The sequence below is a fragment of the Camellia sinensis genome, chromosome 7 (genome assembly GCF_055761805.1).
Source record: "Camellia sinensis isolate YWXY chromosome 7, ASM5576180v1, whole genome shotgun sequence".
NCBI classification, from domain to species: Eukaryota; Viridiplantae; Streptophyta; class Magnoliopsida; order Ericales; family Theaceae; genus Camellia; species Camellia sinensis.
This window is the reverse complement of record NC_138967.1, coordinates 36293790-36317537: the sequence shown is the minus strand read 5'-3', so window position 1 is coordinate 36317537 and position 23748 is coordinate 36293790. Positions and strand designations below refer to the sequence as shown.

The 23748-nt window shown below is 39.9% G+C and overlaps 1 pseudogene across 1 annotated transcript; it reads right to left on the bottom strand.

Moving 5' to 3' along the window:
• Positions 1 to 1996: 1996 nt before the first annotated feature.
• LOC114262868 (protein IMPAIRED IN BABA-INDUCED STERILITY 1-like) lies at positions 1997 to 15614 on the bottom strand (annotated as a pseudogene). The gene is made up of 4 exons (XR_014334558.1): positions 15247 to 15614; positions 13981 to 14265; positions 13056 to 13382; positions 1997 to 2243 (listed from the first exon to the last, which is right to left on the bottom strand). The product of XR_014334558.1 is annotated as a protein IMPAIRED IN BABA-INDUCED STERILITY 1-like (transcript).
• Between the last annotated feature and the right edge of the window lie 8134 nt (positions 15615 to 23748).

The window sequence follows — 23748 nt, the reverse complement described above, 5'->3', positions numbered from 1 at the left end:
AAAGAGAATATTGCGGATCCGTTAACAAAAGGTTTGACAAAAGAGCTAGTGTATAGTTCATCGAAGGGGATGGGATTAAAGCCTATTACATAAGAGTCATCATAATGGTAACCCTACTTATATGACTGGAGATCCCAAGAACTAAGTTCAAAGGGACAACTAAGTTATGCATGGCTCACCAGAAATCACCAAGGGATTAAAAATTCCCTACCCATTCCTATGGTGAGAGTGATATCTACAACATATGTTGTATGCAAGGGTATAAGGATAAGCTTTGCTTTTAATGATTACTTATATCTTGATTATGGTTTAAAATCAAGACGAGTATAAGGAGATACTCACAATAAGAATCACCTATATGAGTGTCGAACTGGGGCCTGTTCTATGAGAATGAAGAGGCTAAATTCTCTAGAAACACTTATGAAAACCAGACGCGTTCAAGGCTAAAATGAACACAACAGTGAGAACCACGATGTGTTAGAAGATATTTTGTGTGAAATCTATTGTCTTGGCTTACACAAACGGCTGAACAATTCAAGGCATCGCGTCCATTGGTTAGCCAGTAAGTCCGATAGGTTATCACTAGGGAAGGTTCAAGGCCGAAAACTACCTATCCTGATGCAAGATATTTTCGACTTATACTCTTTCGTAAAAGTCTGCATATTGTTGCATTTCCGTTGTCATCAAATTCTATTCATGTGGGGGATTGTTGGAAATGGTAGAAAAATTTTGGGTAAAACCAGAATTTTTTCTCAAGTTTGGTCTATTTTTTAGGTGGGCCCCGAGCATCGATTTACTCGGGTCAAAGTGGTAACGCGTTCTATGCCGCGTTGTGATTCACGTGGAATATTTGGTTGCTCAAAACCATTACCGAGTGAATGGGAAATTGAAGCCAAAGTGTGCTCCATGGAAATGGAGTTATGGTGGAAATTCCTTAAGGTTGTAAATTGGCTTGTCCCACATTGATTTGGTGGGAAGTTTTGAAAGGGTTTATAAGGCTTAGGGTGAGATACTTGGGGTGTGCCCCAAGGGGTACCCAAGTGTTTTAGAGGGAGAGGTTATGGGCAAAATGGGCTAGACCCATTGGACCCAAAAATCACCACACACGCGCGCGCGCCGCCGCCGCCGTCCGTCCGGCTGGGCGGGGCCTGGGCTTGGGCGCGGGTGGGTGGTGTGTGGTTGGGTTGGGCTTCTAATCTTTTTGGGCCAAAAACATTTGAATTTAATTTTATTTTTTGGTAAAATAAAATCCAGAATTCAAATTAAACTGGTTTGGATTTATTGTTCATCCAAACAGGGCCCTTCCCGTTTTCAAACAGAATTAAACTGGTTTGGATTTATTGCTCATCCAAACAGAGCCCTTCCCGTTTTTGTTTGTTTGAATTATTAACCCAACAGATTCAAATCTGTTTAAATTTGAAACTAACAGGTTTCATACCTGTTCAATTCAAAACCAAGAGCCACCTTTACATCTATAAATAGACTAGCCTCCCATTTGGATTTCACTCCAATTTTCGTACTCCATCCTCTGCTTTAAATATTCTTCATCTTGCTGCATTTTATTTGTGAAAGAAAGAGTGTAAACACTTAGTGTGTTCGTAAGGCAAACAATTTGTAGTGCTGCTATTGTTTGTGGTAAGATCATTTCATCCTGGGAGATAGACGTCCAAATTCTGAAAGCACCGTGGAGAGGACGAATCTGTCTTAAGGACACAGTGTTAAACACTGGACTTGATCAGAAAAGTTATTCAAATAAATTAACCAAGTAAGTTGTTTAATTTTATTTTGTTTTTTATTTGTTTATTAATCAGATTTTATTTTTGTTTTTGTAACAAAATAAAATCTGTGGTTTTATTTATTTATTTTTATTTCGAGTTTGATTTTTGTAATCTAACAAATTCTCTCATTTTCTTTATTTCTTTATATTCTTGTTGTTGTTTTGTACACAACAGAATTTAATCATTTTAAATACAGTGAATATTGTCCAACAATAATCTGTACAATAGCTTATACAAATTTTATACCAGGTCGAAGAGGTTTCAGAGGGCCTTCTGATCTAGTCTTTCGTTCCAATTCAAGCATCGAATCAAGCTATGAAACCAATCGCCCGTTTGGTCAGACTTGTTCACTGTTGGAAGTGGATGCTGGCTCATTGATATCCGAACCGAATCACCTCTTGAGAGTTGTTGCCTTCTCTTTCCATCAAATGAGACCCATGCATTGCTTCTTGCATCCTCAGGGATCTGTGCAATATGAGAATTGTAACGCCCTCAAAATAAACCCATATTAACCATAACATTAACATGCATTTATAAAAGAAAACGAATCATTTGAGTTATTCATCAGAGTATTCTTATTGAAAGACATCACATGTAACATCCTGCAACATCAAAATAAATGCACTAAGGGCTTACATCTTTCCAAGCTAACACTTGGACACAAGAAGGATGAGTACTAACTCTTTTACAAGTTAAGCCCTAGGCTTGAATGTTTACATGAAATCTCAAAAATAACAAAATAAAACATATAACTAAAGACAAGTCTTCAAAATCCCAAACATCAAATCCTTCCAGGCTAAGTCCGTGGAGGTAGCTTATCACCTGAACCTGAAAATGATGTTCCCATAAAGGGTGAGCCACAGCCCAGTAGAAAAGTACTAAACCAAATATAAGCATTGAATAAAGCTAAAGCATTCAATAGATGGTTAACCAAGATAATCAATTACATCATTTTACAGTCTCATGACAATATTGTCTAAGACACGTTTTACTTTCCAACTTTATCAATATGGCTCAGAACCTAGCCAAACTTACTACAGTGAACTATATATATTATATTCACATTCTTCCAATGTCAACAAACAGATGAGACTCAGGCTCAAATCAAACACTTCATACTTCCAGTTTGATACACATTTTAGTGCTGTATCAAATAAAACACTTCAATATAAATAAGCACACATAAAAGTGATGCTAATGGAGTCCATCCCCTATCTCCTCCCAAACAAAATCCGGTTTAGAGGTCCATCCCCTATCTTCCCCTAAACCGTGGAGTACCTCCCCTATCTCCTCCCACACAAAACAATATATATGCAAATGCAATGCTCAATCAATACACGTATTTTCTGTATTAATGCAATAGTCAAAATTAATGATTTAACCAATGTGCTTAGTTTCAGTTATTCCTAATCCACATGCAATGTCTACAACAAACACGACTATCCTCCACCGATAGCCCAAAACAGTTATTTCTAGACTGGAAATAAATATATCAACAATTCAATAGGCGAGTGATTTTAATTATCCAACTACACCATTTAATCAATGAATTCCTCAATTTCATGCATTTAACCAATTTCCCCAATTTCCTTAAATTAATTATACAAATTAATTTATTAATACAACTAGGGTTTTTCCCAAAATTACCAAAGTACTCCCAACATATCAAAATACCAAAACTTAGGACAAAACTTATAGGATGGAGTAGGAAATCCCTACCTTGAAGCGAAGAACTCGAATGGAGAAGATGACGAAAACCAAAGTGCTCCAAACCCAAGATTGTTCAGATTAAACGGAAGCCCTCGACCCACTCTATCTTTTTAACAAAGGGCTTAGGGTAGAAATACACTCTAAGTAGATCAAACCTAAGAGAGAAGGTGTGTAGGGAGAGGGAGAAGACGGTTCTAGGGTTTTAAAATAAAAAAGGAGATGAAAAATGATCTTGAAAGTCGGATCTCGGATTTTTATACCAGTCGCCCCGCTCGAGCGTGGAAACCCCCGCTCGAGCGCCACTCACAGACTCCCGCTCGAGCGGCCAAACTCCCGCTCGAGCGGCGAATGCACTCTCCCAGAAGTTTTTGCAGACAGGTCCCCGCTCGAGCGCCCAACTCCCCACTCGAGCGTCACTCAAGACTTCCCGCTCGAGCGTCCAATCCCCCGCTCGAGCGACCAACACTACACAGGACATACTGGATGGGTGTATTCCCCGCTCGAGCGTCCAAACCCCTGCTCGAGCGGACAAGCCAAAATCTGGGCAACTAGACTTGGTTCCTAAGCTCAACCAACCTGCTCCAAATCTTCCCAACACAACCCAAGACTCAAAATAAGAAAATAATGAATGACAACAACAATTATACAATGACGGAATCTACGGAACCTAAGTCCGGATACAATAATCAAATGGGAAAAGACCGGGGTCGCTATAACCTCCCCCCCTTAAAAGAATTTCGTCCCCGAAATTAAGCATAAGTTTGTAAATAAAAACAAGTTTTTCTCAATTCTCAAAGATATTGTATAACAACAATAAACATCTTGACCCAATACTGGTCACTTCATCTCTTTATCAAGGGGTATCTCACAATATATATAAAACAACATATATTTCAACCTGTATCATTATTATGGATTATTCCTTTTAATGTTAACAATTCCCATATCACATTCAATCGTATGATATAAACAACACATTCAACGATGTACTCAACAGATGCAATGTTACACTAAACTTCTACAATGAAGCAAGTTTCAAGACACACCCATTTATCAAAACATACTCACGTTTTACAACTTAAGACACATGTAAAGCTCTTAAGTTTAACAATATTACAAAATCTAAATACTAGATTACAAATCGACAAACATGTCCGGGTATTTTTTGCGGACTTCCAACTCACGTTCCCAAGTGGCTTCCTCCACTCCGTGATGTTTCCACAAAACTTTGACCAAAGGGATGGTTTTGCCTCGCAAAACTTGATCCCGCCTATCCAAGACCCGAACCGGTCTCTCCTCATACGAAACATCCTCATCAACCACTAAATCGGTCCAATCCAACACATGTGATGGATCCGGCTCATACTTCCGAAGCATACTCACATGAAACACGTCATGTACTCCGGACAACTGCGGTGGCAAAGCTAAACGATAAGCAGTCTCGCCAATCCTCTCAAGGATCTCAAAAGGACCAATGAATCGAGGGGACAACTTCCCGCTCTTCCCAAACCTCATCAATCCCCGTCTTGGTGATATCTTCAAAAAGACATAATCACTCACCTCAAACACCAAAGGTCTCCTCCTACGATCGGCATAAGATTTCTGACGACTCTGGGCTGTAACAAGCCTCTTACGGATAAGCTCAACCTTCTCCGTCGTTTCCCTTACTAACTCCGGACCCAACAGAGGTGCATCACCCACCTCGGCCCAACAAACAGGAGACCTACACGGTCGGCCGTATAAGGCCTCAAACGGTGCCATACCGATACTAGACTGGAAGCTGTTGTTGTAGGCAAACTCCACTAATGGCAAGTGCCTCTCCCATGACCCGCTAAAGTCAAGAACACAACCCCGAAGCATATCTTCAAGGATCTGAATAGTACGCTCGGACTGCCCATCAGTCTGAGGATGATAAGCTGTGCTAAAGGTCAACTTAGTACCTAAGGCGCTCTGCAAGCTCTGCCATAATCTGGCAGTAAAACGAGGGTCCCTATCGGAGACGATCGTCACTGGAACCCCGTGCAACCTCACTATGTCCCGAATATACAAGTCGGCAAGATGATCTACTGAATCTCTAACGCGCATAGGAATGAAGTGCGCCGACTTAGTCAACCGGTCTACAACCACCCAAATAGCATCACTGCCCCGCTGAGTCCTCGGAAGACCTACAACGAAGTCCATAGTGACATGCTCCCACTTCCACTCGGCAATAGGCAAGGGTTGCAACAAACCCGCTGGCCTCTGATGTTCGGCCTTCACTTGCTGACAAGTAAGGCACTTAGACACGAAAGCTGCCACATCTCTCTTCATACCCAGCCACCAAAACTGGCGACCCAAATCCCGATACATCTTAGTACCTCCCGGATGCACCGCAAGGCGTGAATGATGAAACTCTCGGAGTACCTCCTCTCGATGAGACTCCGGCACAAACAGACGGTCTCGGTATCTCACACTCAGGTCGGGATACACCGTCAAACCTTTCTCAACCTTCCCACCAGAAATCTTCTCACGGAGGGATTCTACCTCAAGGTCGCCCCTCTGAGCCTCTAACACTCGAGTCACAAGTGTAGGTTGCGCAACAACAGAAAACAAGGCCGCAGCCTCAACGGATTCGCCCAGATGCAAATCAAACTCTCCAAGTGCACCTAACATCTCCCACTCTCGGATGGCTATACTAGCTATGTCACCAACAGGTTTCCTGCTAAGGGCGTCGGCCACCACATTGGCCTTTCCCGGATGATAATGCAATTCAAAGTCATAATCCTCAATAAATTCCATCCACCTCCTCTGCCTCAAGTTCAAGTCTTTCTGTGTGAACAGATATTTCAGACTCTTATGATCCGAGAATACCTCGAACCTCTCACCGTAAAGATAATGTCTCCAAATCTTCAAGGCAAATATCACAGCTGCTAACTCTAAATCATGCGTAGGGTAATTCTTCTCGTGAACTTTTAACTGACGTGAGCCATAGGCAATCACTTTCCCCTCTTGCATCAACACACAACCAAGACCCTCTCGTGAGGCGTCACAATAGACTGCATAACCCAACCCTCTCTCCAGAATAATCAAGACTGGAGCAGTGGTCAGTCTAACTTTCAACTCCTGGAACGACTTTTCACAAGTCTCACTCCAAACAAATTTGACTCCCTTCCGAGTCAATCTAGTCAAAGGCGAAGCTAATCTGGAGAAATCTCTTACAAACCGGCGATAATACCCAGCTAATCCCAGAAAACTGCGGATCTCAAACACACTCTTAGGCTGTACCCAATCTTGCACTGCCTCTGTCTTGGATGTATCAACAGACACCCCTTCCCTAGAAACTACATGGCCTAAGAACTTCACCTCCTCTAGCCAGAACTCACACTTCCCAAACTTAGCATAAAGCTGATGGGCTCTAAGTAAATCAAGCACCACCCTCAACTGTTCCTCGTGCTCTTCCTCTGAAGGTGAATAGATAAGGATGTCGTCCACGAAGACTACTACAAAACAATCTAGAAATTCCCGGAATATCCGGTTCATCAAATCCATAAATACTGCTGGTGCATTGGTGAGCCCAAATGGCATTACCAAAAACTCATAGTGGCCATACCGCGTACGGAATGCCGTCTTTGGAATATCCTCCTCCCTGACTCTCAACTGATGATAACCTGATCTCAAGTCTATCTTCGAGAAACAACGGGAACCTTTCAACTGATCGAACAGATCATCTATACGGGGCATAGGGTACTTATTCTTAACCGTAGCCCGATTCAATTTCTGGTAATCTATACAAAGTCTCAAAGCACCACCCTTCTTTTTAACAAAGAGGGCCGGTGCTCCCCAAGGCGAAACACTAGGACGTATAAAGCCCTTATCTAGCAACTCCTGGAGTTGGATCTTCAACTCAACTAACTCAGCTGGGGCAAAACGATAAGGTGCCATAGAAATCGGCGCCGTGCCCGGGCACTAAGTCAATAGAGAATTCAATCTCTCGATGCGGTGGCAAACCAACAAGATCCTCGGGAAAAACGTCCGAGTACTCACACACCACCCTTGGCAACACAATCTGAGTCTCACCGTCCTCACTAATCGAAAGGTTAGCAAGTAGACCACTAAGCTCACTCCGTCCTCGCGGAACATACCCCGGTGGCAAAACACTACCAACACGGTCCCCCAGAAAATGAAAACACTCACCATTCACGGTACAACAAGTGACTCTCTGGCGGTAGCAATCAATAACTGCCCGGTATGACGATAACCAGTCCATACCCAAAATAACATCGAAACCTCTCATAGGCATAACTACAAAGGAAAATGGGATTCTATGGTAATCAACCTCTATATCACAACCCCTAACACCGTGTTTCAAAATCAATTCACCCCCAAGAGGCGACACTACACAAATAGGAGATGCTAACTGTGCTAATTCCAACTCCAAAACAGATGCAAATGCAGCAGACACAAAGGAATGAGATGCACCCGTATCAATCAACACATTAGCAACCGAGTTACAAAACAAGAAAGTACCTCTCACAACAGATGGAGTCGGTACAAGATCCTGCGCGGTAACAGCATACACGCGCCTAGATGACCTCTGATCAACCTGCTCACCCCTAGGAGCATAAGATTGCTGCACCGACTGAGACGATGAAGCCCCCTGATTGGCCCGCGAGGCCTGACTCGACTGAGCTGGCTGTTGACCCTGAGTCTGCCTCAAACCAGATGCACCAGGTGTGCCACCCAACTGCGGGCAATACCTCTTCATATGCCCTGGCTGACCACACTGATAACACGAGAGTGGCTGGCCTCTACCCTGACTCTGGCTCTGAGATCGAGCCGAAGATGATGCTGCTCTCTGCACTCCTCCCCTCTGAGGACAAACTGGAGACTTGTGGCCCAGCTGGCCACATTTGAAGCAGGTAATGTCTCCTTGACTGCCTTTCCCCGAACTAGCACTCGGCACAGGAAAAGTCGATCTAGAAAAGCTACTCTGAGACTGTTGGGGATTAAAACCCTTCTGTCTCCTACCATCACTCTGACCATCTTGACTCCTCTTGGAGCCCTTCTGTCCTTCCTCCTCCTCCTGCATCATGATTTCCATGTGGGCTGCAACATCAACCAAACGCCCATAATCCCGAATCATAGTTCCCCCAACTCTCAGCTTGAGGCCACGCCTCAACTTCCTCTCAAACTCAATACAACGGCGTTCCTCAGACGCCACCAATTCAGGTGCAAACCTGGACAAACTAGTAAATGCAGCCTCAAACTCGGACACTGAAGAACTCGACTACTTAAGCTGGCAGAACTGGTCTCTCAGCTTCTCCCTAATTGCTGGAGATAAGAACTTTTCCTGGAAAGCATTCACAAAAGCCTCCCATGTACCTCCTATACGCCCCTTAGTGAACTTCCACCACTGACCCGCATCCCCCTTCAACTGGAATGATGCCAAGGTCACCTTCAACCCCTCGTCTTCGATGCCAAGCATCTCAAACGTCTTCGTTGTCTGTTCGAGCCATTCATCTGCCTTAAGCGGCTCTTTAGGATCACCCACAAATTCATCCGGATTAGACCGGAAGAACTCCCTCTTCAGAAAGGAAGGTCCTGCATCCGCAACAACAACCTGGGCTTGATTCTCAGCCCTAAGAATGCCTACTGACTCCCTGAATGCCCTTGCTATCTCTCGGGCTAAAGCGCCCATAGCCTGCTGGCCTACTGGCTCGGCCACATTGGCCTGGCCAATTCCCTCATGAACTGCCGGAATCTCCTCTGGCACCGGTACCTCCTGCCTACCCGGCCTACCACGCCTACCGCGTCCTCGTCCTCGTCCTGACATCCTAATAAAGGAAACAAACCAAGACGTTAGCACATTAATAAATGTGCCGAAACTAAACACTCGCGTTCTAATGCATTGGACAAAAAAAAATAATTCATTCCACGTAAGCACATAATCACATAAGCACCTACGAATTTCATTCCTGGATAATAATAGTCCCGAAGCGTTACTATAGTTCCGGTTGGAAGCAGCAGTGATCAAGTGCCTTTCCAACAAGACTACTAGAAACTCAAGGGTCCAATCAACATCCTAGAAACTACATTCCATACCCACATAATCACATAAACAGGTTATCACATAAACATATAACATTACACTAAGTCTCTATCAAACGAGACGAACCCAATGTGATACTAATCACTTCCCACGTACCCAAAGTATTCAAACCCGGTACGCTCTGATACCAAGTTGTAACGCCCTCAAAATAAACCCATATTAACCATAACATTAACATGCATTTATAAAAGAAAACGAATCATTTGAGTTATTCATCAGAGTATTCTTATTGAAAGACATCACATGTAACATCCTGCAACATCAAAATAAATGCCCTAAGGGCTTACATCTTTCCAAGCTAACACTTGGACACAAGAAGGATGAGTACTAACTCTTTTACAAGTTAAGCCCTAGGCTTGAATGTTTACATGAAATCTCAAAAATAACAAAATAAAACATATAACTAAAGACAAGTCTTCAAAATCCCAAACATCAAATCCTTCCAGGCTAAGTCCGTGGAGGTAGCTTATCACCTGAACCTGAAAATGATGTTCCCATAAAGGGTAAGCCACAGCCCAGTAGAAAAGTACTAAACCAAATATAAGCATTGAATAAAGCTAAAGCATTCAATAGATGGTTAACCAAGATAATCAATTACATCATTTTACAGTCTCATGACAATATTGTCTAAGACACGTTTTACTTTCCAACTTTATCAATATGGCTCAGAACCTAGCCAAACTTACAACAGTGAACTATATATATTATATTCACATTCTTCCAATGTCAACAAACAGATGAGACTCAGGCTCAAATCAAACACTTCATACTTCCAGTTTGATACACATTTTAGTGCTGTATCAAATAAAACACTTCAATATAAATAAGCACACATAAAAGTGATGCTAATGGAGTCCATCCCCTATCTCCTCCCAAACAAAATCCGGTTTAGAGGTCCATCCCCTATCTTCCCCTAAACCGTGGAGTACATCCCCTATCTCCTCCCACACAAAACAATATATATGCAAATGCAATGCTCAATCAATACACGTATTTTCTGTATTAATGCAATAGTTAAAATTAATGATTTAACCAATGTGATTAGTTTCAGTTATTCCTAATCCACATGCAATGTCTACAACAAACACGACTATCCTCCACCGATAGCCCAAAACAGTTATTTCTAGACTGGAAATAAATATATCAACAATTCAATAGGCGAGTGATTTTAATTATCCAACTACACCATTTAATCAATGAATTCCTCAATTTCATGCATTTAACCAATTTCCCCAATTTCCTTAAATTAATTATACAAATTAATTTATTAATACAACTAGGGTTTTTCCCAAAATTACCAAAGTACTCCCAACATATCAAAATACTAAAACTTAGGACAAAACTTATAGGATGGAGTAGGAAATCCCTACCTTGAAGCGAAGAACTCGAATGGAGAAGATGACGAAAACCAAAGTGCTCCAAACCCAAGATTGTTCAGATTAAACGGAAGCCCTCGACCCACTCTATCTTTTTAACAAAGGGCTTAGGGTAGAAATACACTCTAAGTAGATCAAACCTAAGAGAGAAGGTGTGTAGGGAGAGGGAGAAGACGGTTCTAGGGTTTTAAAATAAAAAAGGAGATGAAAAATGATCCTGAAAGTCGGATCTCGGATTTTTATACCAGTCGCCCCGCTCGAGCGTGGAAACCCCCGCTCGAGCGCCACTCACAGACTCCCGCTCGAGCGGCCAAACTCCCGCTCGAGCGGCGAATGCACTCTCCCAGAAGTTTTTGCAGACAGGTCCCCGCTCGAGCGCCCAACTCCCCACTCGAGCGTCACTCACGACTTCCCGCTCGAGCGTCCAATCCCCCGCTCGAGCGACCAACACTACACAGGACATACTGGATGGGTGTATTCCCCGCTCGAGCGTCCAAACCCCTGCTCGAGCGGACAAGCCAAAATCTGGGCAACTAGACTTGGTTCCTAAGCTCAACCAACCTGCTCCAAATCTTCCCAACATAACCCAAGACTCAAAATAAGAAAATAATGAATGACAACAACAATTATACAATGACGGAATCTACGGAACCTAAGTCCGGATACAATAATCAAATGGGAAAAGACCGGGGTCGCTATAAGAATTTTTTAGAAAATCCCTAATTGAGGATATTATTGACAAAAATATGATCACTGAGTCACTAACACAATAAAAATATGTTTCCAAGTTGAGAAAAAATTAAAGAAAGAGAACTTCTGCTGGAGACACAATTTATCAAGAAGTTGCCAGAAAGAATAAGAACAAAAGGACAGGGTTTCGGTTCTGATATTTATGCAGAAGAAAAACCAACTTGATTATATTTTTTTTTCATTTTTTGCTTTTTGTTGTCGTTGTTGTCAATAATGATTGTCCAGATATGAAAATTAGTTCATCCTCAGGGATCTGTTGTTTTTTTCTACACCAATAGTCCTTGTTAAGTACAAGAGCATAGATTCAACAATCAAGAACAGAAACCATTCTTTACTTTTTCCAATTGCATATTGCTTCAATTAGAATAACAAAGAATAAATATAGGTCATATGACACATAAGTTAAGCATGTATCACTCAAAATATGCAAGTACATAAATGCCTCTCAAAGAACACCTTCTTTGGTTTCAAAATACACCTGGGTAAAAAAGCTGACAATTCTCTAAGGAAGTTCAAACAGATACTTTAGCTGCATAGTAGGAAAATAAAAGGTTCTGGAAGCAAACCTGCATTCCACGTCGTAGTAACTCTCTTGCAAATGGCAATATACCCAAAATCGTATCTGCACCAGAATTGTCAACAAAAATGACAACCTACCACAAAAAAAAAAAAATGAGCTGGTTAGTGTAGGCAAAAAAAATATATTTCTTTTTAAATGACAGTCATAGTAAAAAACAACTTGCATATGGAGCTTGCCTTTTTCCAAGATTTTCTGCCCCATTTTAATATAAAAGCATCCAAATCATCAATCACCCATGGTCGAGGGACAAGATTTTGAGTTTATATGGTTTTTAGGAGGTTTATATGGTTTTTAGGAGTCAAAGTCCTTAGTTTCTGCACACCGGAGTAATAGTTCTCCTGGAATTAGGAGTTTTCGTAAAGATTATATATAAAGATATGTGATGCTTTTAATTCAATAGACAACATCATATAGAGAATTTATAAAACCTTTATGTTTTTATGGGATTTTGTAGTGCAATTTTAAGCCTTTCAAAGCTTAATTCGGATCTGTCCAACCTTTATATCTGGGGTAAATGACAACAGCAGTCCTTGTAGTTTGGTCCTTCTGTCATTTTGGATCCTATAATTTCAATTGACTCAATTTTGACCATGAATTTATGATTTTGCTTCAATTTGGTCTAATTAATTATAACTCTTTACATATATATAATTGAGTTAATTGAAAGTGTAAGGACCAAAATGATATAATGGGCAAAATGTAGGGACCACTGGTATAATTTGCCCATATATCTGAGAATCATAAAATCGTTTCGTAAGGTCAAAGAAGATTACCTCAGTTCTGCCCTGAAGGATGGGGCTCCCGAGGAGTAGTTCAGCAAATACACAGCCAACACTCCAGAGATCCACTAAGGCTCCATAATCCGTGGAACCCAACAAAAGTTCAGGAGGACGGTACCATAAAGTGACGACTCTACTGGTTAGAGGTTGTCTGTGCCCCACAGGGCCAGTACCACAGAAGTTTGCCAATCCAAAATCAGCCATCTTCAAAACTCCTTCATTATTTACCAGAAGATTTGCACCTTTAATGTCCCTATGCATTGTACCCCGAGAGTGGCAGTGCTCAAGCCCAGATAACAACTGTTCCATGTAGCATTTAACCTACAAAACATAATCAATTTCAGTTGAATCTTACAATCAGTTGAATCAGTAATTAGTTAGTCATATGGATGAAAAAATGATGTTATCATCTCTTTTACACTAAAATGTAAATTTCCCATTGTTTATCTTTGTGTCTTTACACCATTTGCATTAATTCTAGTCCCTTTAGCCCTATTAAAAGGAAGCTTGGTGTAATTAAGCCAAAACTATGGAGCATACTGTATTTTCTCCAAATCTTTGGGAGGTCACTATAATTTACCCTAGAAAATATTAACTCGTCCAGTAGAACGAAGGGGCAATTGAACACGAGAAATGAAAGTATTCCATTTCTTAGCATTTCAAAATAGAATGTGCATCTTTCAGTATTTGACATAGCAATTAACTGATTGTGCTTAGCATTCACCAACATTTCAAAATTTCAGGAAACTGAGTTTTCCTCACATTGTTATATTCTTATGCAGATGACTTTTACAAAGCAAATGACAAACCAAAATGTCCAATGCTACTGAAACCCAAATTAGGGTGTTTCATTGTGATGTGATAAGCACACACTAGTTATAAGTTTGCTGAATAAAAAAAAAAATCAACATAAGCAAACCTGTGCTTCACTTAACTTGATGTCAGGGGAAGATAAGAGTCCAGAAATGTCATGTTCCATGTACTCGAATACAAGGTATATGCTACATGACAATCGGGAGGTAATTAAGCCCTCCAGTTTTATGATATTCGGATGGTCAAGCCTGCGTAGTATCATTATTTCTCGTGCCATAAACCGAACGCTTTCGGGCTCAAAATTATCAAATCGTACCTTCTTCAGAGCAACAATGCTCCCAGTTTCTAAGTTGCGTGCATGGAATACGCTGCTATAAGTGCCCTGTCCTACCTGCCACATCAGTTGAAATTGTTAATTAAAAAGGAAAAATAAAGAAAAAAAAGAAAGTCGGAAAACTTATTTAAACCTTTTAGAAGCAAACATAAAGATACATGTAAATGAATAATCCGACAAAAGTGACTTTTTATTACATCAACCCTGGATACTTTGATAAAAGAAAAAGAAATTATTAAATTTATGCTCAAGTGAATGAGAAACATTTATAATGGGGGAAAAAAGTAATAATCATCAAGTTAAAATGTAATTAGTAGTTCTAGAATAGTAACTGTATTAACTGTATCCCACCGATTAATGAAAAAAAGGCTTAAAGCATTAATGACTAAACAATCCAGGTGATTAAAAATTCTTCAGAAGGCATTATGAAGCCTTTGGAGTGGTGGAATTACTTACAGATTCAGAATATACATAGAAGTGAATCACCATTTTAGCAATGTAAAAGAAAGAAGAAAATAGGGAACGGAAAAATGAATAAAACATGCAATTGTGATATAATGTCAAGATGAAACAAGTTATGATCAACAGTTTGTAAATTTGCTACCGAACCAAGATTTAAAACTACAAAAAAACATGAATAACACAATGACAACCCAATTTGGGAAAGAAAAAAGCCCAAAAAAAATTAAAAAAAATTCAATATATCTGAAGCTCATATGCTGTTCTACAACTGAAAATTGGGAAATTTCTCAACTTCCATGATAAAAAAGGACAAGCTTTAAGATCCTTAGTAGAGTATCCAAATAAGACAACAAAGTCCAAAAAAACAAAAATAAAAACAAAAAGAGTCCTCCTGAGTTAATCAAGATCCTAGAGCATCCAAATAAGACAATAAACTAAATTAATTTTTATGTTTTGGTTGTATATGCACTAAAATTAAAAGCATCAAAATTAAGCATTTTCAATATTTAACACACCATGGAAACTGATAATTGGACCACACACAATGCACATAGAGAGAGAGAGAGAGAGAGCAACCTTTTCCAGCTTTTCGAAAGAGTCAGCACTGAGAGGCACCCAACCGTGAATGGCTTCACCGGCAACGGCGCTGAGCCAAGCCGGCCAACCGGCGGCGACTTGCTCTCCTTCTACATACTTCTGCAAATTCCCCAACCTAAAACTCAGTGACTCACCACCACCTCCATTAGAACTCACCCTCGCTGACTCACCCACTCGTTCTCACTCACCCCCGAGTCAGTCCTCTTCTTCTTCTTCTTCTCAAAGTCCACCACCCCACTTCCCCGGCTCCTCCCCGAGCCCCCCGCAACAGCATTGTCTCGAAAGGCGCCGGAATGATTGAGAGCCGGGGTCACCGACATCGCTTGCTTCAAGGTCACACAACCCATGAAGAAAAACCAAAAAATTGTCACCGGCCCAGAAACATTGGTTGAGTTTGAAGACAAACCCAGATCGACCCAGATCAAGAAATATGGCAAGTGAAGTGGGTTTTGAGTTTGGACAGCAATGGTGGCTACACGAACTGTGAAGATGAGAGAGGAAATGGGTTATATACCCCCCAAAAGGCCAAAACCCTCTTTACAGAGCTGATTTAATTTATAATTTATACCTGAATAAAGTACTGTTGAATTTGAAGTTGAGTCCTCAGAGAAGAGTCAGCAGAAGCACCATTGCTATGATTAGCATTGTTTCGAAGCTTCCAAGAATGGGTTTTGAGCATGTAAAGAGAGGTTCGATTGGAGGGGGCATCGGAGCCGAAGAACTTCGCTGGAGAAGAAGCTGTGAAAGCTGTATTGAAGATGGCTGGCGGTGGCTAATATGGCGAATGGGTTTTGAGCGGATTTAGGGATTTCGAAGATTTAGGGATTTCGATCCAAATGATCGAGCGCCAAAATTTGGGGAGAGCGGGGCAAATTTTTGTTATTACTTTTTTGCGACGGTACATTTTACACCGTCGCAAATAAAAAATTGCTAAATCGGTGTTGTTTTGATAATGGTTTTTTTGCGACGGACATTTGCCGTCTCAAAAATTTTATTTTTTGCGACGGTGAAAAACCCCGTCGCTAATACTTCTGTATTATCACACTCCCTGTGTCGGTTTATTACCGATGGTAAACTGCTGTCGCTAAAGCTCTTCATTTGCGACGGTTTTGCGATAGGAAACGGGCCGTCGCAAAAGGTTCCGTGTTTTATACTCCCTTTTCTTGTAGTGGCAGCTGTCGGCTTTATCTATGATGCAAAAGTAATTGTCTTGATGTATCATAAATGGGAAACATTTTGGTCCACACCATCTCAAGGTGTGTACCCTATGTATTTTATTACATATTTTTATGAAGCATGCTAATGAGTACCCAATAAAGTTATAAAAGAATGAAGCAACTTATGTGCTATATGGTTTAATAGGAAAATTATATAATAATTTTAGTGTATCCGTTATATTCTTTCGTAAATTATCATTCATCATATTTTTTCGTAAATTATCATTCATTATGTCTGTTTATATTTTTTAATTACTTAACATAAATAATTAATATTTTACCTTCTTCATCAATCATATTATCATTAAATATTACGTAATCATACTCTCAAACTACTGAATAATCACCCGATTTAGTAAATAATACTCATAAGATGCATTTTTTCCTTTTTTTTTTTTTTGCACAGGTTAACATTAAATTTAATTACTCGAGAAAAAATAAAAATGATAATATCCATAAAAAAGAAGCATGTAACAAAATAATGAAGGTCATTTCACACACTATGAATTGGGGAGGGGGGGCGGTTCTCCTAGTCAACAGACCATACTCCAAATTAAAGAAAAGTAATGATTGAGATCACCACTCTTACAAGATCTCCATAAGATTTTCAAAAATCTGGATCATTCATAATGTGAACTCTACACATACATGAGTGGACCCCACATACACATGAAAGGTCAGAATCACTTTGAAAGTATGAAGGTCATCCCAAAAGGATCCCAAACATTTCCCATTAAAGAATTGCTAGTCTAATATGCGTTGGTTGATCCGTCTTATCCATTCAACAATGAAAAAGATAAAAGGAAAAATTAGTCTAAGGTCCCTCTCCTATTTTTAATAATGGAAGAGATCCACAAAATTATTTTTTGATGTCTAAGGTCCCTAAACATATATCAGAGAAATTTGACTCTTTGTCTCTCCTCCTCTACTGCAAAGTAGCACTTCCGCTCTCTCTCTCTCTCCGAAACCCTAGAGAGAAGAGATAGGCAAAGTCAAGGGCAAACATCGTTTGGACAAGTACTACAACCTAGCACAAGAACACAACTACAGATCTCGCGTCGCATGGAAGCTCATCTAGTTCGAGTCCAAATTCAGCTTCCTCCGCTCCTCCTGCGTCATCTTCGACCTCTACGCCGAGCCCTCATTTTGTTTCCGAATTGTTCAATAATGATGATGACTTGCTTAACTGAGTCTCTGCATCGAAAAATGCGAATGAAGCCTTGGATTTGCTCAAAGAAAACTTGAATCCAAGTGGTGGTGGTGTTGTGAGCGGTTCAGATTGTTGTTTGATCATATCTGTTGCATTTGATCGGAGCATTGTTGACTTGGCATTGTCAGTTTTCTCCGCCATGCGTTCTAGCTTTAATCCTGGTACATAATACTATATATATGCACTCGTGTTTACCAAATTTGAAACTGAAAGTAGAAGAATTGATGCTTAAATTAGGTGAATATTGATGTTCTATGCTGTAAATTGTGTTGTTTGTTATTGTAATGCTGAGCCATAGCTGCTTTTAATGCACATTGTTTATTATGATATGAAATTATTAAGTTCAGTTGAAAGTATCTAATTTTTTTTTATATGTTTCTTTTTATTCATTCGCTTAGTAATCATAGTGAGATGATGAAGATACAATACTGTCCTTGAAAAGGGGAAAAGATGTGGTTTAACTTGATACTTATCATCAATTAGCATAGTATTCTGTGGATGGAAATTATTTTTCAATTATTTTTCTTGGCAACCAAACAAACTTTATGCTTTATAGTTCACTTGAAATCCAAAGAAAATTCAAAGAAAATCCAGAGAAATTCTCTGAAAATCCAAAGAAATTCTCTGAAAATCCAGAGAAAATCTCTAGATTGGAGTCCAAAATTTCTCTGACCTTCCTAGAATTTCTCAGAGAAATTCTCTGCCATGTTTAATTTTCTCTGTCATGTGTAATTTTCTCTAGTTTGAACCCCTTTTCAAAGGAGATTGGATTTTAGATAATGTGACTCATCCAATATACAGAGAAGATGAATATGAGTTCCTCACCGCTCAAGTTCATCTCTCTCTCTCTCTCGTTACTTGATCTCTACGCCATCTCACTAAGCTTCAAGCAGTTCGATTTCATCTCTTATTCTCTCCAGAGAAATTCCCACAATTGGCTTGACACCAAGAGTGAAGGCAAGCAAAACATGTTGCTCAGGCGTCTGACTAAACTTGGAAATACCAGCTTCAAAACTACCAGTGGTAGAGTTGATGAAATCATGATGGCCAGGAGCATCAATGACAATGCAGTAGTATTTGGTGGTCTCAAACTACCACAAAGCAATATCAATGTTCCCTGTTGAAAAATATTTCTCCAACTGCAAATCATGCATGGATATACTTTGCTTCAAGAAATGATGTTGAAAAGAGAAAACATGATGGGATAAAGTGCACAAACATGCCTGCAGAAGTATCCTTGATGTTGATACAATAGTTAAACCTGTTGCTATTAGGGGAAATAGAAGCAAATCAATGTTGTTTGATGTTTGCATTCTTACTACGTTCACATTCAGAGGTCTAGAGAAATTCTAGGGAGAAATTTCTTTGGATGGGAATTTCTCTGGAGAGAAATTTCTCTGGAAAGTCTAGAGAAATTCTCTGGATCAAATTGAGGGACCTTAGACATTATGAAAATATTTGGTGTCCTTTATACTATAAAATCTTAATACCAGGGACTTTAAAAAAAATCCCCAAGATAAAAAGAGATTCTAACAGTTAAAAATATTCACAAGAGGAAAAACAACGCAGAGTGGTTAAAAGAAAAAAAAAACCTGTAACGCCCCAAAATAATCCAACACAGATATAACCCATCAATCAACATCCGCTACATAATCATTGCAAATCCTCAACCTTTACATCATAAATTCCAAGGTTTATACAAAAGTCCCACATGCGATGTATAAATTCAAGGATATAGAAATACATGAATCCATAGCATGTAGAGTATCAAGTCCCAAAATAAATAAAATGCCCTTACGGGCTTACATCTTCCAAGGCTCAAGGCCAGTTACACAAAAGTGGCCTCTCGAACTCATACAAAAAATAACCCTTGGCTTTACAAAAAAAGTCACAACAAAATAACGAATAATCTACTCTTCACAAGAACACAACCACATTCTCAATTTGACGGGGTCACCACATCTTTACCTGTACCAAATCCCATAGGGGTGAGCATAAAGCCCAGTAGAGAATTTCTTACAAAGTATATACAGTTATGCTAGCTCTCAATGTAAAATGCAAATGCCAATGCCATGCAATGCACTTTTAAAGAAAACTTCATCTCATGCTCTTCTTGAAAATCACCATGTTCTCAAAAATGTAATGCAATCTCATTAATTTCCAAACTTCCAATTTTAATCAATAGGGGCGGTAAATACGACACTGGTAATCCCTAGGCTGGTGTCCGCAAGTAGACTCTGCGAGTACTACCAAACTGTCATTTTTACCGATATTAACCGGAAGGCTCGACACCTATCCGCGCGGTTTTCTGGTCTTTCACCATGGACACTCAGGCCAACTTATCAAACTCATCTACACCCCCTATCCGGACTTACCACCGTATTTACCCCATAACACATTTTCACAATTCTCATTAAAACATAATCTTTTTCAAAGTAAACGTTTTCCAATTCATTTCAATATGTGTAACAATGATAACAAATCAAATGAGAACATGATGCAATACATAATATCTCATAATATTTCTCCATTTTCAATGTCTCCACAATAATGTCAACATTCACAATTTCCATTTCCCCTCTTCACTGTTCTTTTACAAGATCACCATGAGCCATTAATACATAGCTACAATCATTATCCATGGTGCAGAACAATTGTCATTCCACAACTATATATCATCATTTATTCAACAATAGTTTTCAAAACAAAACACCCATTTCAATATGTCAAAAACTTTCCATATTTTGCAAAGAACATTATGAAATCAATGCTCACTCATCTTTTTATCAAAAGAAAAGAAAGTTCCATGAACATTTCCATATTTTCCCAAAAATCCCCAATTTCTAGGGTTTTCATCAAAAACTCCACGTTTCCCATTTCATGGTGAAACCCACCCAAATCATATTCCTTGAGTTAAATAAAGAGGAAACCCTCTAGGGTTAGCAAAAGGGTTGAGATTTAAACCCCTATTTTCAAAACTCTCTTTACATTTGGAGCAAAAATCAAATTCAACACAATAATCTCAAAACACTTTTAAAATCAACATTTAGATAGAAAAACATGTATATATAACTGAAGAAATCCCTACCTCAAGAGAGAAGAGGAGAAAACAACCCAAAAACCACCGGCGACGAAACCACGAACTACCTGGATCAAGACGAAGCTCTTGATGAGATCTACAACCTTTCTCAAAGGAGCTAGGCAAGGAGATGCTTCCAAGTGAGTAGATCTAAAGATATTTGAGCAAAAAAGTTATTTTGGAGAGGGTGAGAGAGACCCACGGTTTAGAGGGAGAAAAGAGAGGAAGAAATAAAGAAAAGGGTTAAGTGAGAGCCTATTTATAGCACTAGGTAAAGTTAGAAATAAGCCCCAAAGTCAACCCAAAATATCTGGTCAAAACCCCCAAAAAGTAGGCCCAAACCGACAAAAAAAATCTAGAAAAACATTGTAGGTGTCGACCCCCTGCAACACAGGTGTCGACCCCTTATGAAGAAAAGCCGGAACACTAAGTTTAACAACACAGTAGGTTTCGACCCTTCCCCAGGCTGGTGTCGACACCAAAAAATAGCAAGCAACATCTGGACAAGGGTCAACCCTTCCCAGACTGGTGTCAACCCTTATGGCCAACAACAAAAGGAAGGTGTCGACACCTCCAAGACTGGTGTCGACCCCAAAATGCAGTGAACAATTTCAGAAGAAGGGTCGACCCTTCCCAGATTGGTGTCGACCCTTGCGACCAACTAAAAGAGAAGGTGTCGACACCACCAAGACCGGTGTCGACCCCAGAACATGATTTTCAAGTTTCCAAACAACATTTCAACACGAACAAGTGTGAACGAGCAATTCCAACAAGTTTAAATCAATTTGTACACCTCCAAAATCAAGATGCAACAATACCAAAGATTTCCAAAACAAAATAAAAGATTCAAATACACTTCTCAAAAGTTTTAAAAAGGGTACAAGTGCTACAACCTCCCCACCTTAGGAAATTTTGTCCCCGAAATTTGAACAAACTCCCCAAAATTAAATAACTCACAAAACATGAGTGTTCTAACAACTATAATCAACATTATCAAGTTGCAACATTTAGGTCAACCAACATTTATCTTTCTCTTTATCATCACCCCATCAAAACAACGATTGCTCAAATTAGATATATGAGGTAAAACATCTACAACAAAATACCATCCTTTCATAAAATCCTGTTCAAATCAACAATACATACAACAACACGTGATTAACATCTCAACACTTTTTCCCTTTCAACACTAGGGAACATTACGATTAAAATAAAACAATTAGGCATTTACAAACAAATCTGGATACTTGGAGCGGACTTCCGCCTCCCTTTCCCACATCGCTTCCTCAACTCCATGGTGTCTCCACAACACCTTCACTAACGGTATAGTTTTACTCCTCAATACTTGCTCTCGGGTGTCTATGATTTGAACCGGTCACTCTTCATAGGAGGCATTTTCATGTAGCTCCAAATCAACCCAATCTAGTACACGAGAAGGGTTGGGTTCGTACTTCCTAAGCATTGACACATGAAAAACATTGTGAATCTCGAAAGTTGTGGCAGTAAAGCTAACAGGTATGCCACTTCCCCAATTCTCTCCAATATCTCGAAAGGCCCAACAAACCTCGGCGACAACTTACCACTCTTACCGAATCTCATTAAACCCCGTCTAGGTGAAATCTTAAGGAACAACATAATCCGACATAGCTATAATTCACTAAACAACATTCACTAAATAGTCATGAAAAATCTCCCAGCCTACCAAGGAAATACAACACTAATTCCTAGCTACAATTAAACTTTGAATACCTACGTGCCGACTCTGGTTCGACCTCTCGAAGCTCCAAGGGTACTTGACTTACCAAGAACACAAGGAAGGGATTCACAAACGTTTCCTTGACCCATACCACTCACTAGGCCTATGAGGCAAGAATAACAACAATCGTGGCAACAACACGCACACCCAAGGCATTTACCACCACATGCCCCAAACACCCCCAAGCGCTTAACACCCCAACACGGAAAAGAATAAGGTTTACACTGCAAGACCTTAGGTCAACTTACCCTAAAGGAAGGATCACGACAACATCTATCCTAAGGCAAAGCCTTGGCATAACAAGCCCGTTAATCGACCCACATATATGAACACACACGTCCAAGATTAGAAATTCAATTAAAAGGTTTTACATCTCGTCCATAAAGGGATAATAACTAACAATTCAACCCAAAAATTTTATTTTATATTTATTTATTTAATTTTTTTTTCAACTTTTCTCATTTATTGGTAAAAATTATTTCTTTACGGATAAAACATTTTCTCAAAGGTGTTCAAGACCACATTGATCACAAACCGAAATACATTTCCTGTCTTTCAAGCAAGACCCAAATTTCATTTATTTCCAATTCCATTCCAATATAACAATAGGTGAGTTTCTACCGTCACCCATGAATACTCATCACCCACATGGTGATGTCACAACCACATCAACATAACCTTTCCACAATAATAATTAACAGAGATAACAATTGTGCCATCAACACAAAAGACCACTATCATGCAATTTCATTTGGTTAAAATCAGTACTAGTACTTGTAGACACCCCATTTTTGACCGACCTTAAGACTCAGACGTCATCGATTGAGTGCTCGATGATTGTGCATGTTTGTGCTCGTTTCGAGTTTCCGGAGCCTTCGGGCGAGCGCCTTGTCTCAGAACCTCTTAACTTTCTCCTCTTGGCCTGGTTTTTGAACCATACCTTGCTGCCTTTGCCTAGTGGGAGACAGACGTCTACATGCCACTTTTTGTAGCCGTAGACTACCATTCCCTCTTGTGGGCCACTTTTTGTACTTGCAGACTAGTTTTCGAGGCTTCCGACTAAGTGCCTCGCCTTGCGGACTCTTGTCTTGCTTCCTTTTTGGTTTGTTTTTGAACCAAACCCTGTTATCCTTTGCCTGGAGAGTGGAACAGGGGTGTAGACCAGTTTTTCCCCCTGTAGACCACTTTTTGTCTCTGTAGACCACTTTTGGTGGTCGGC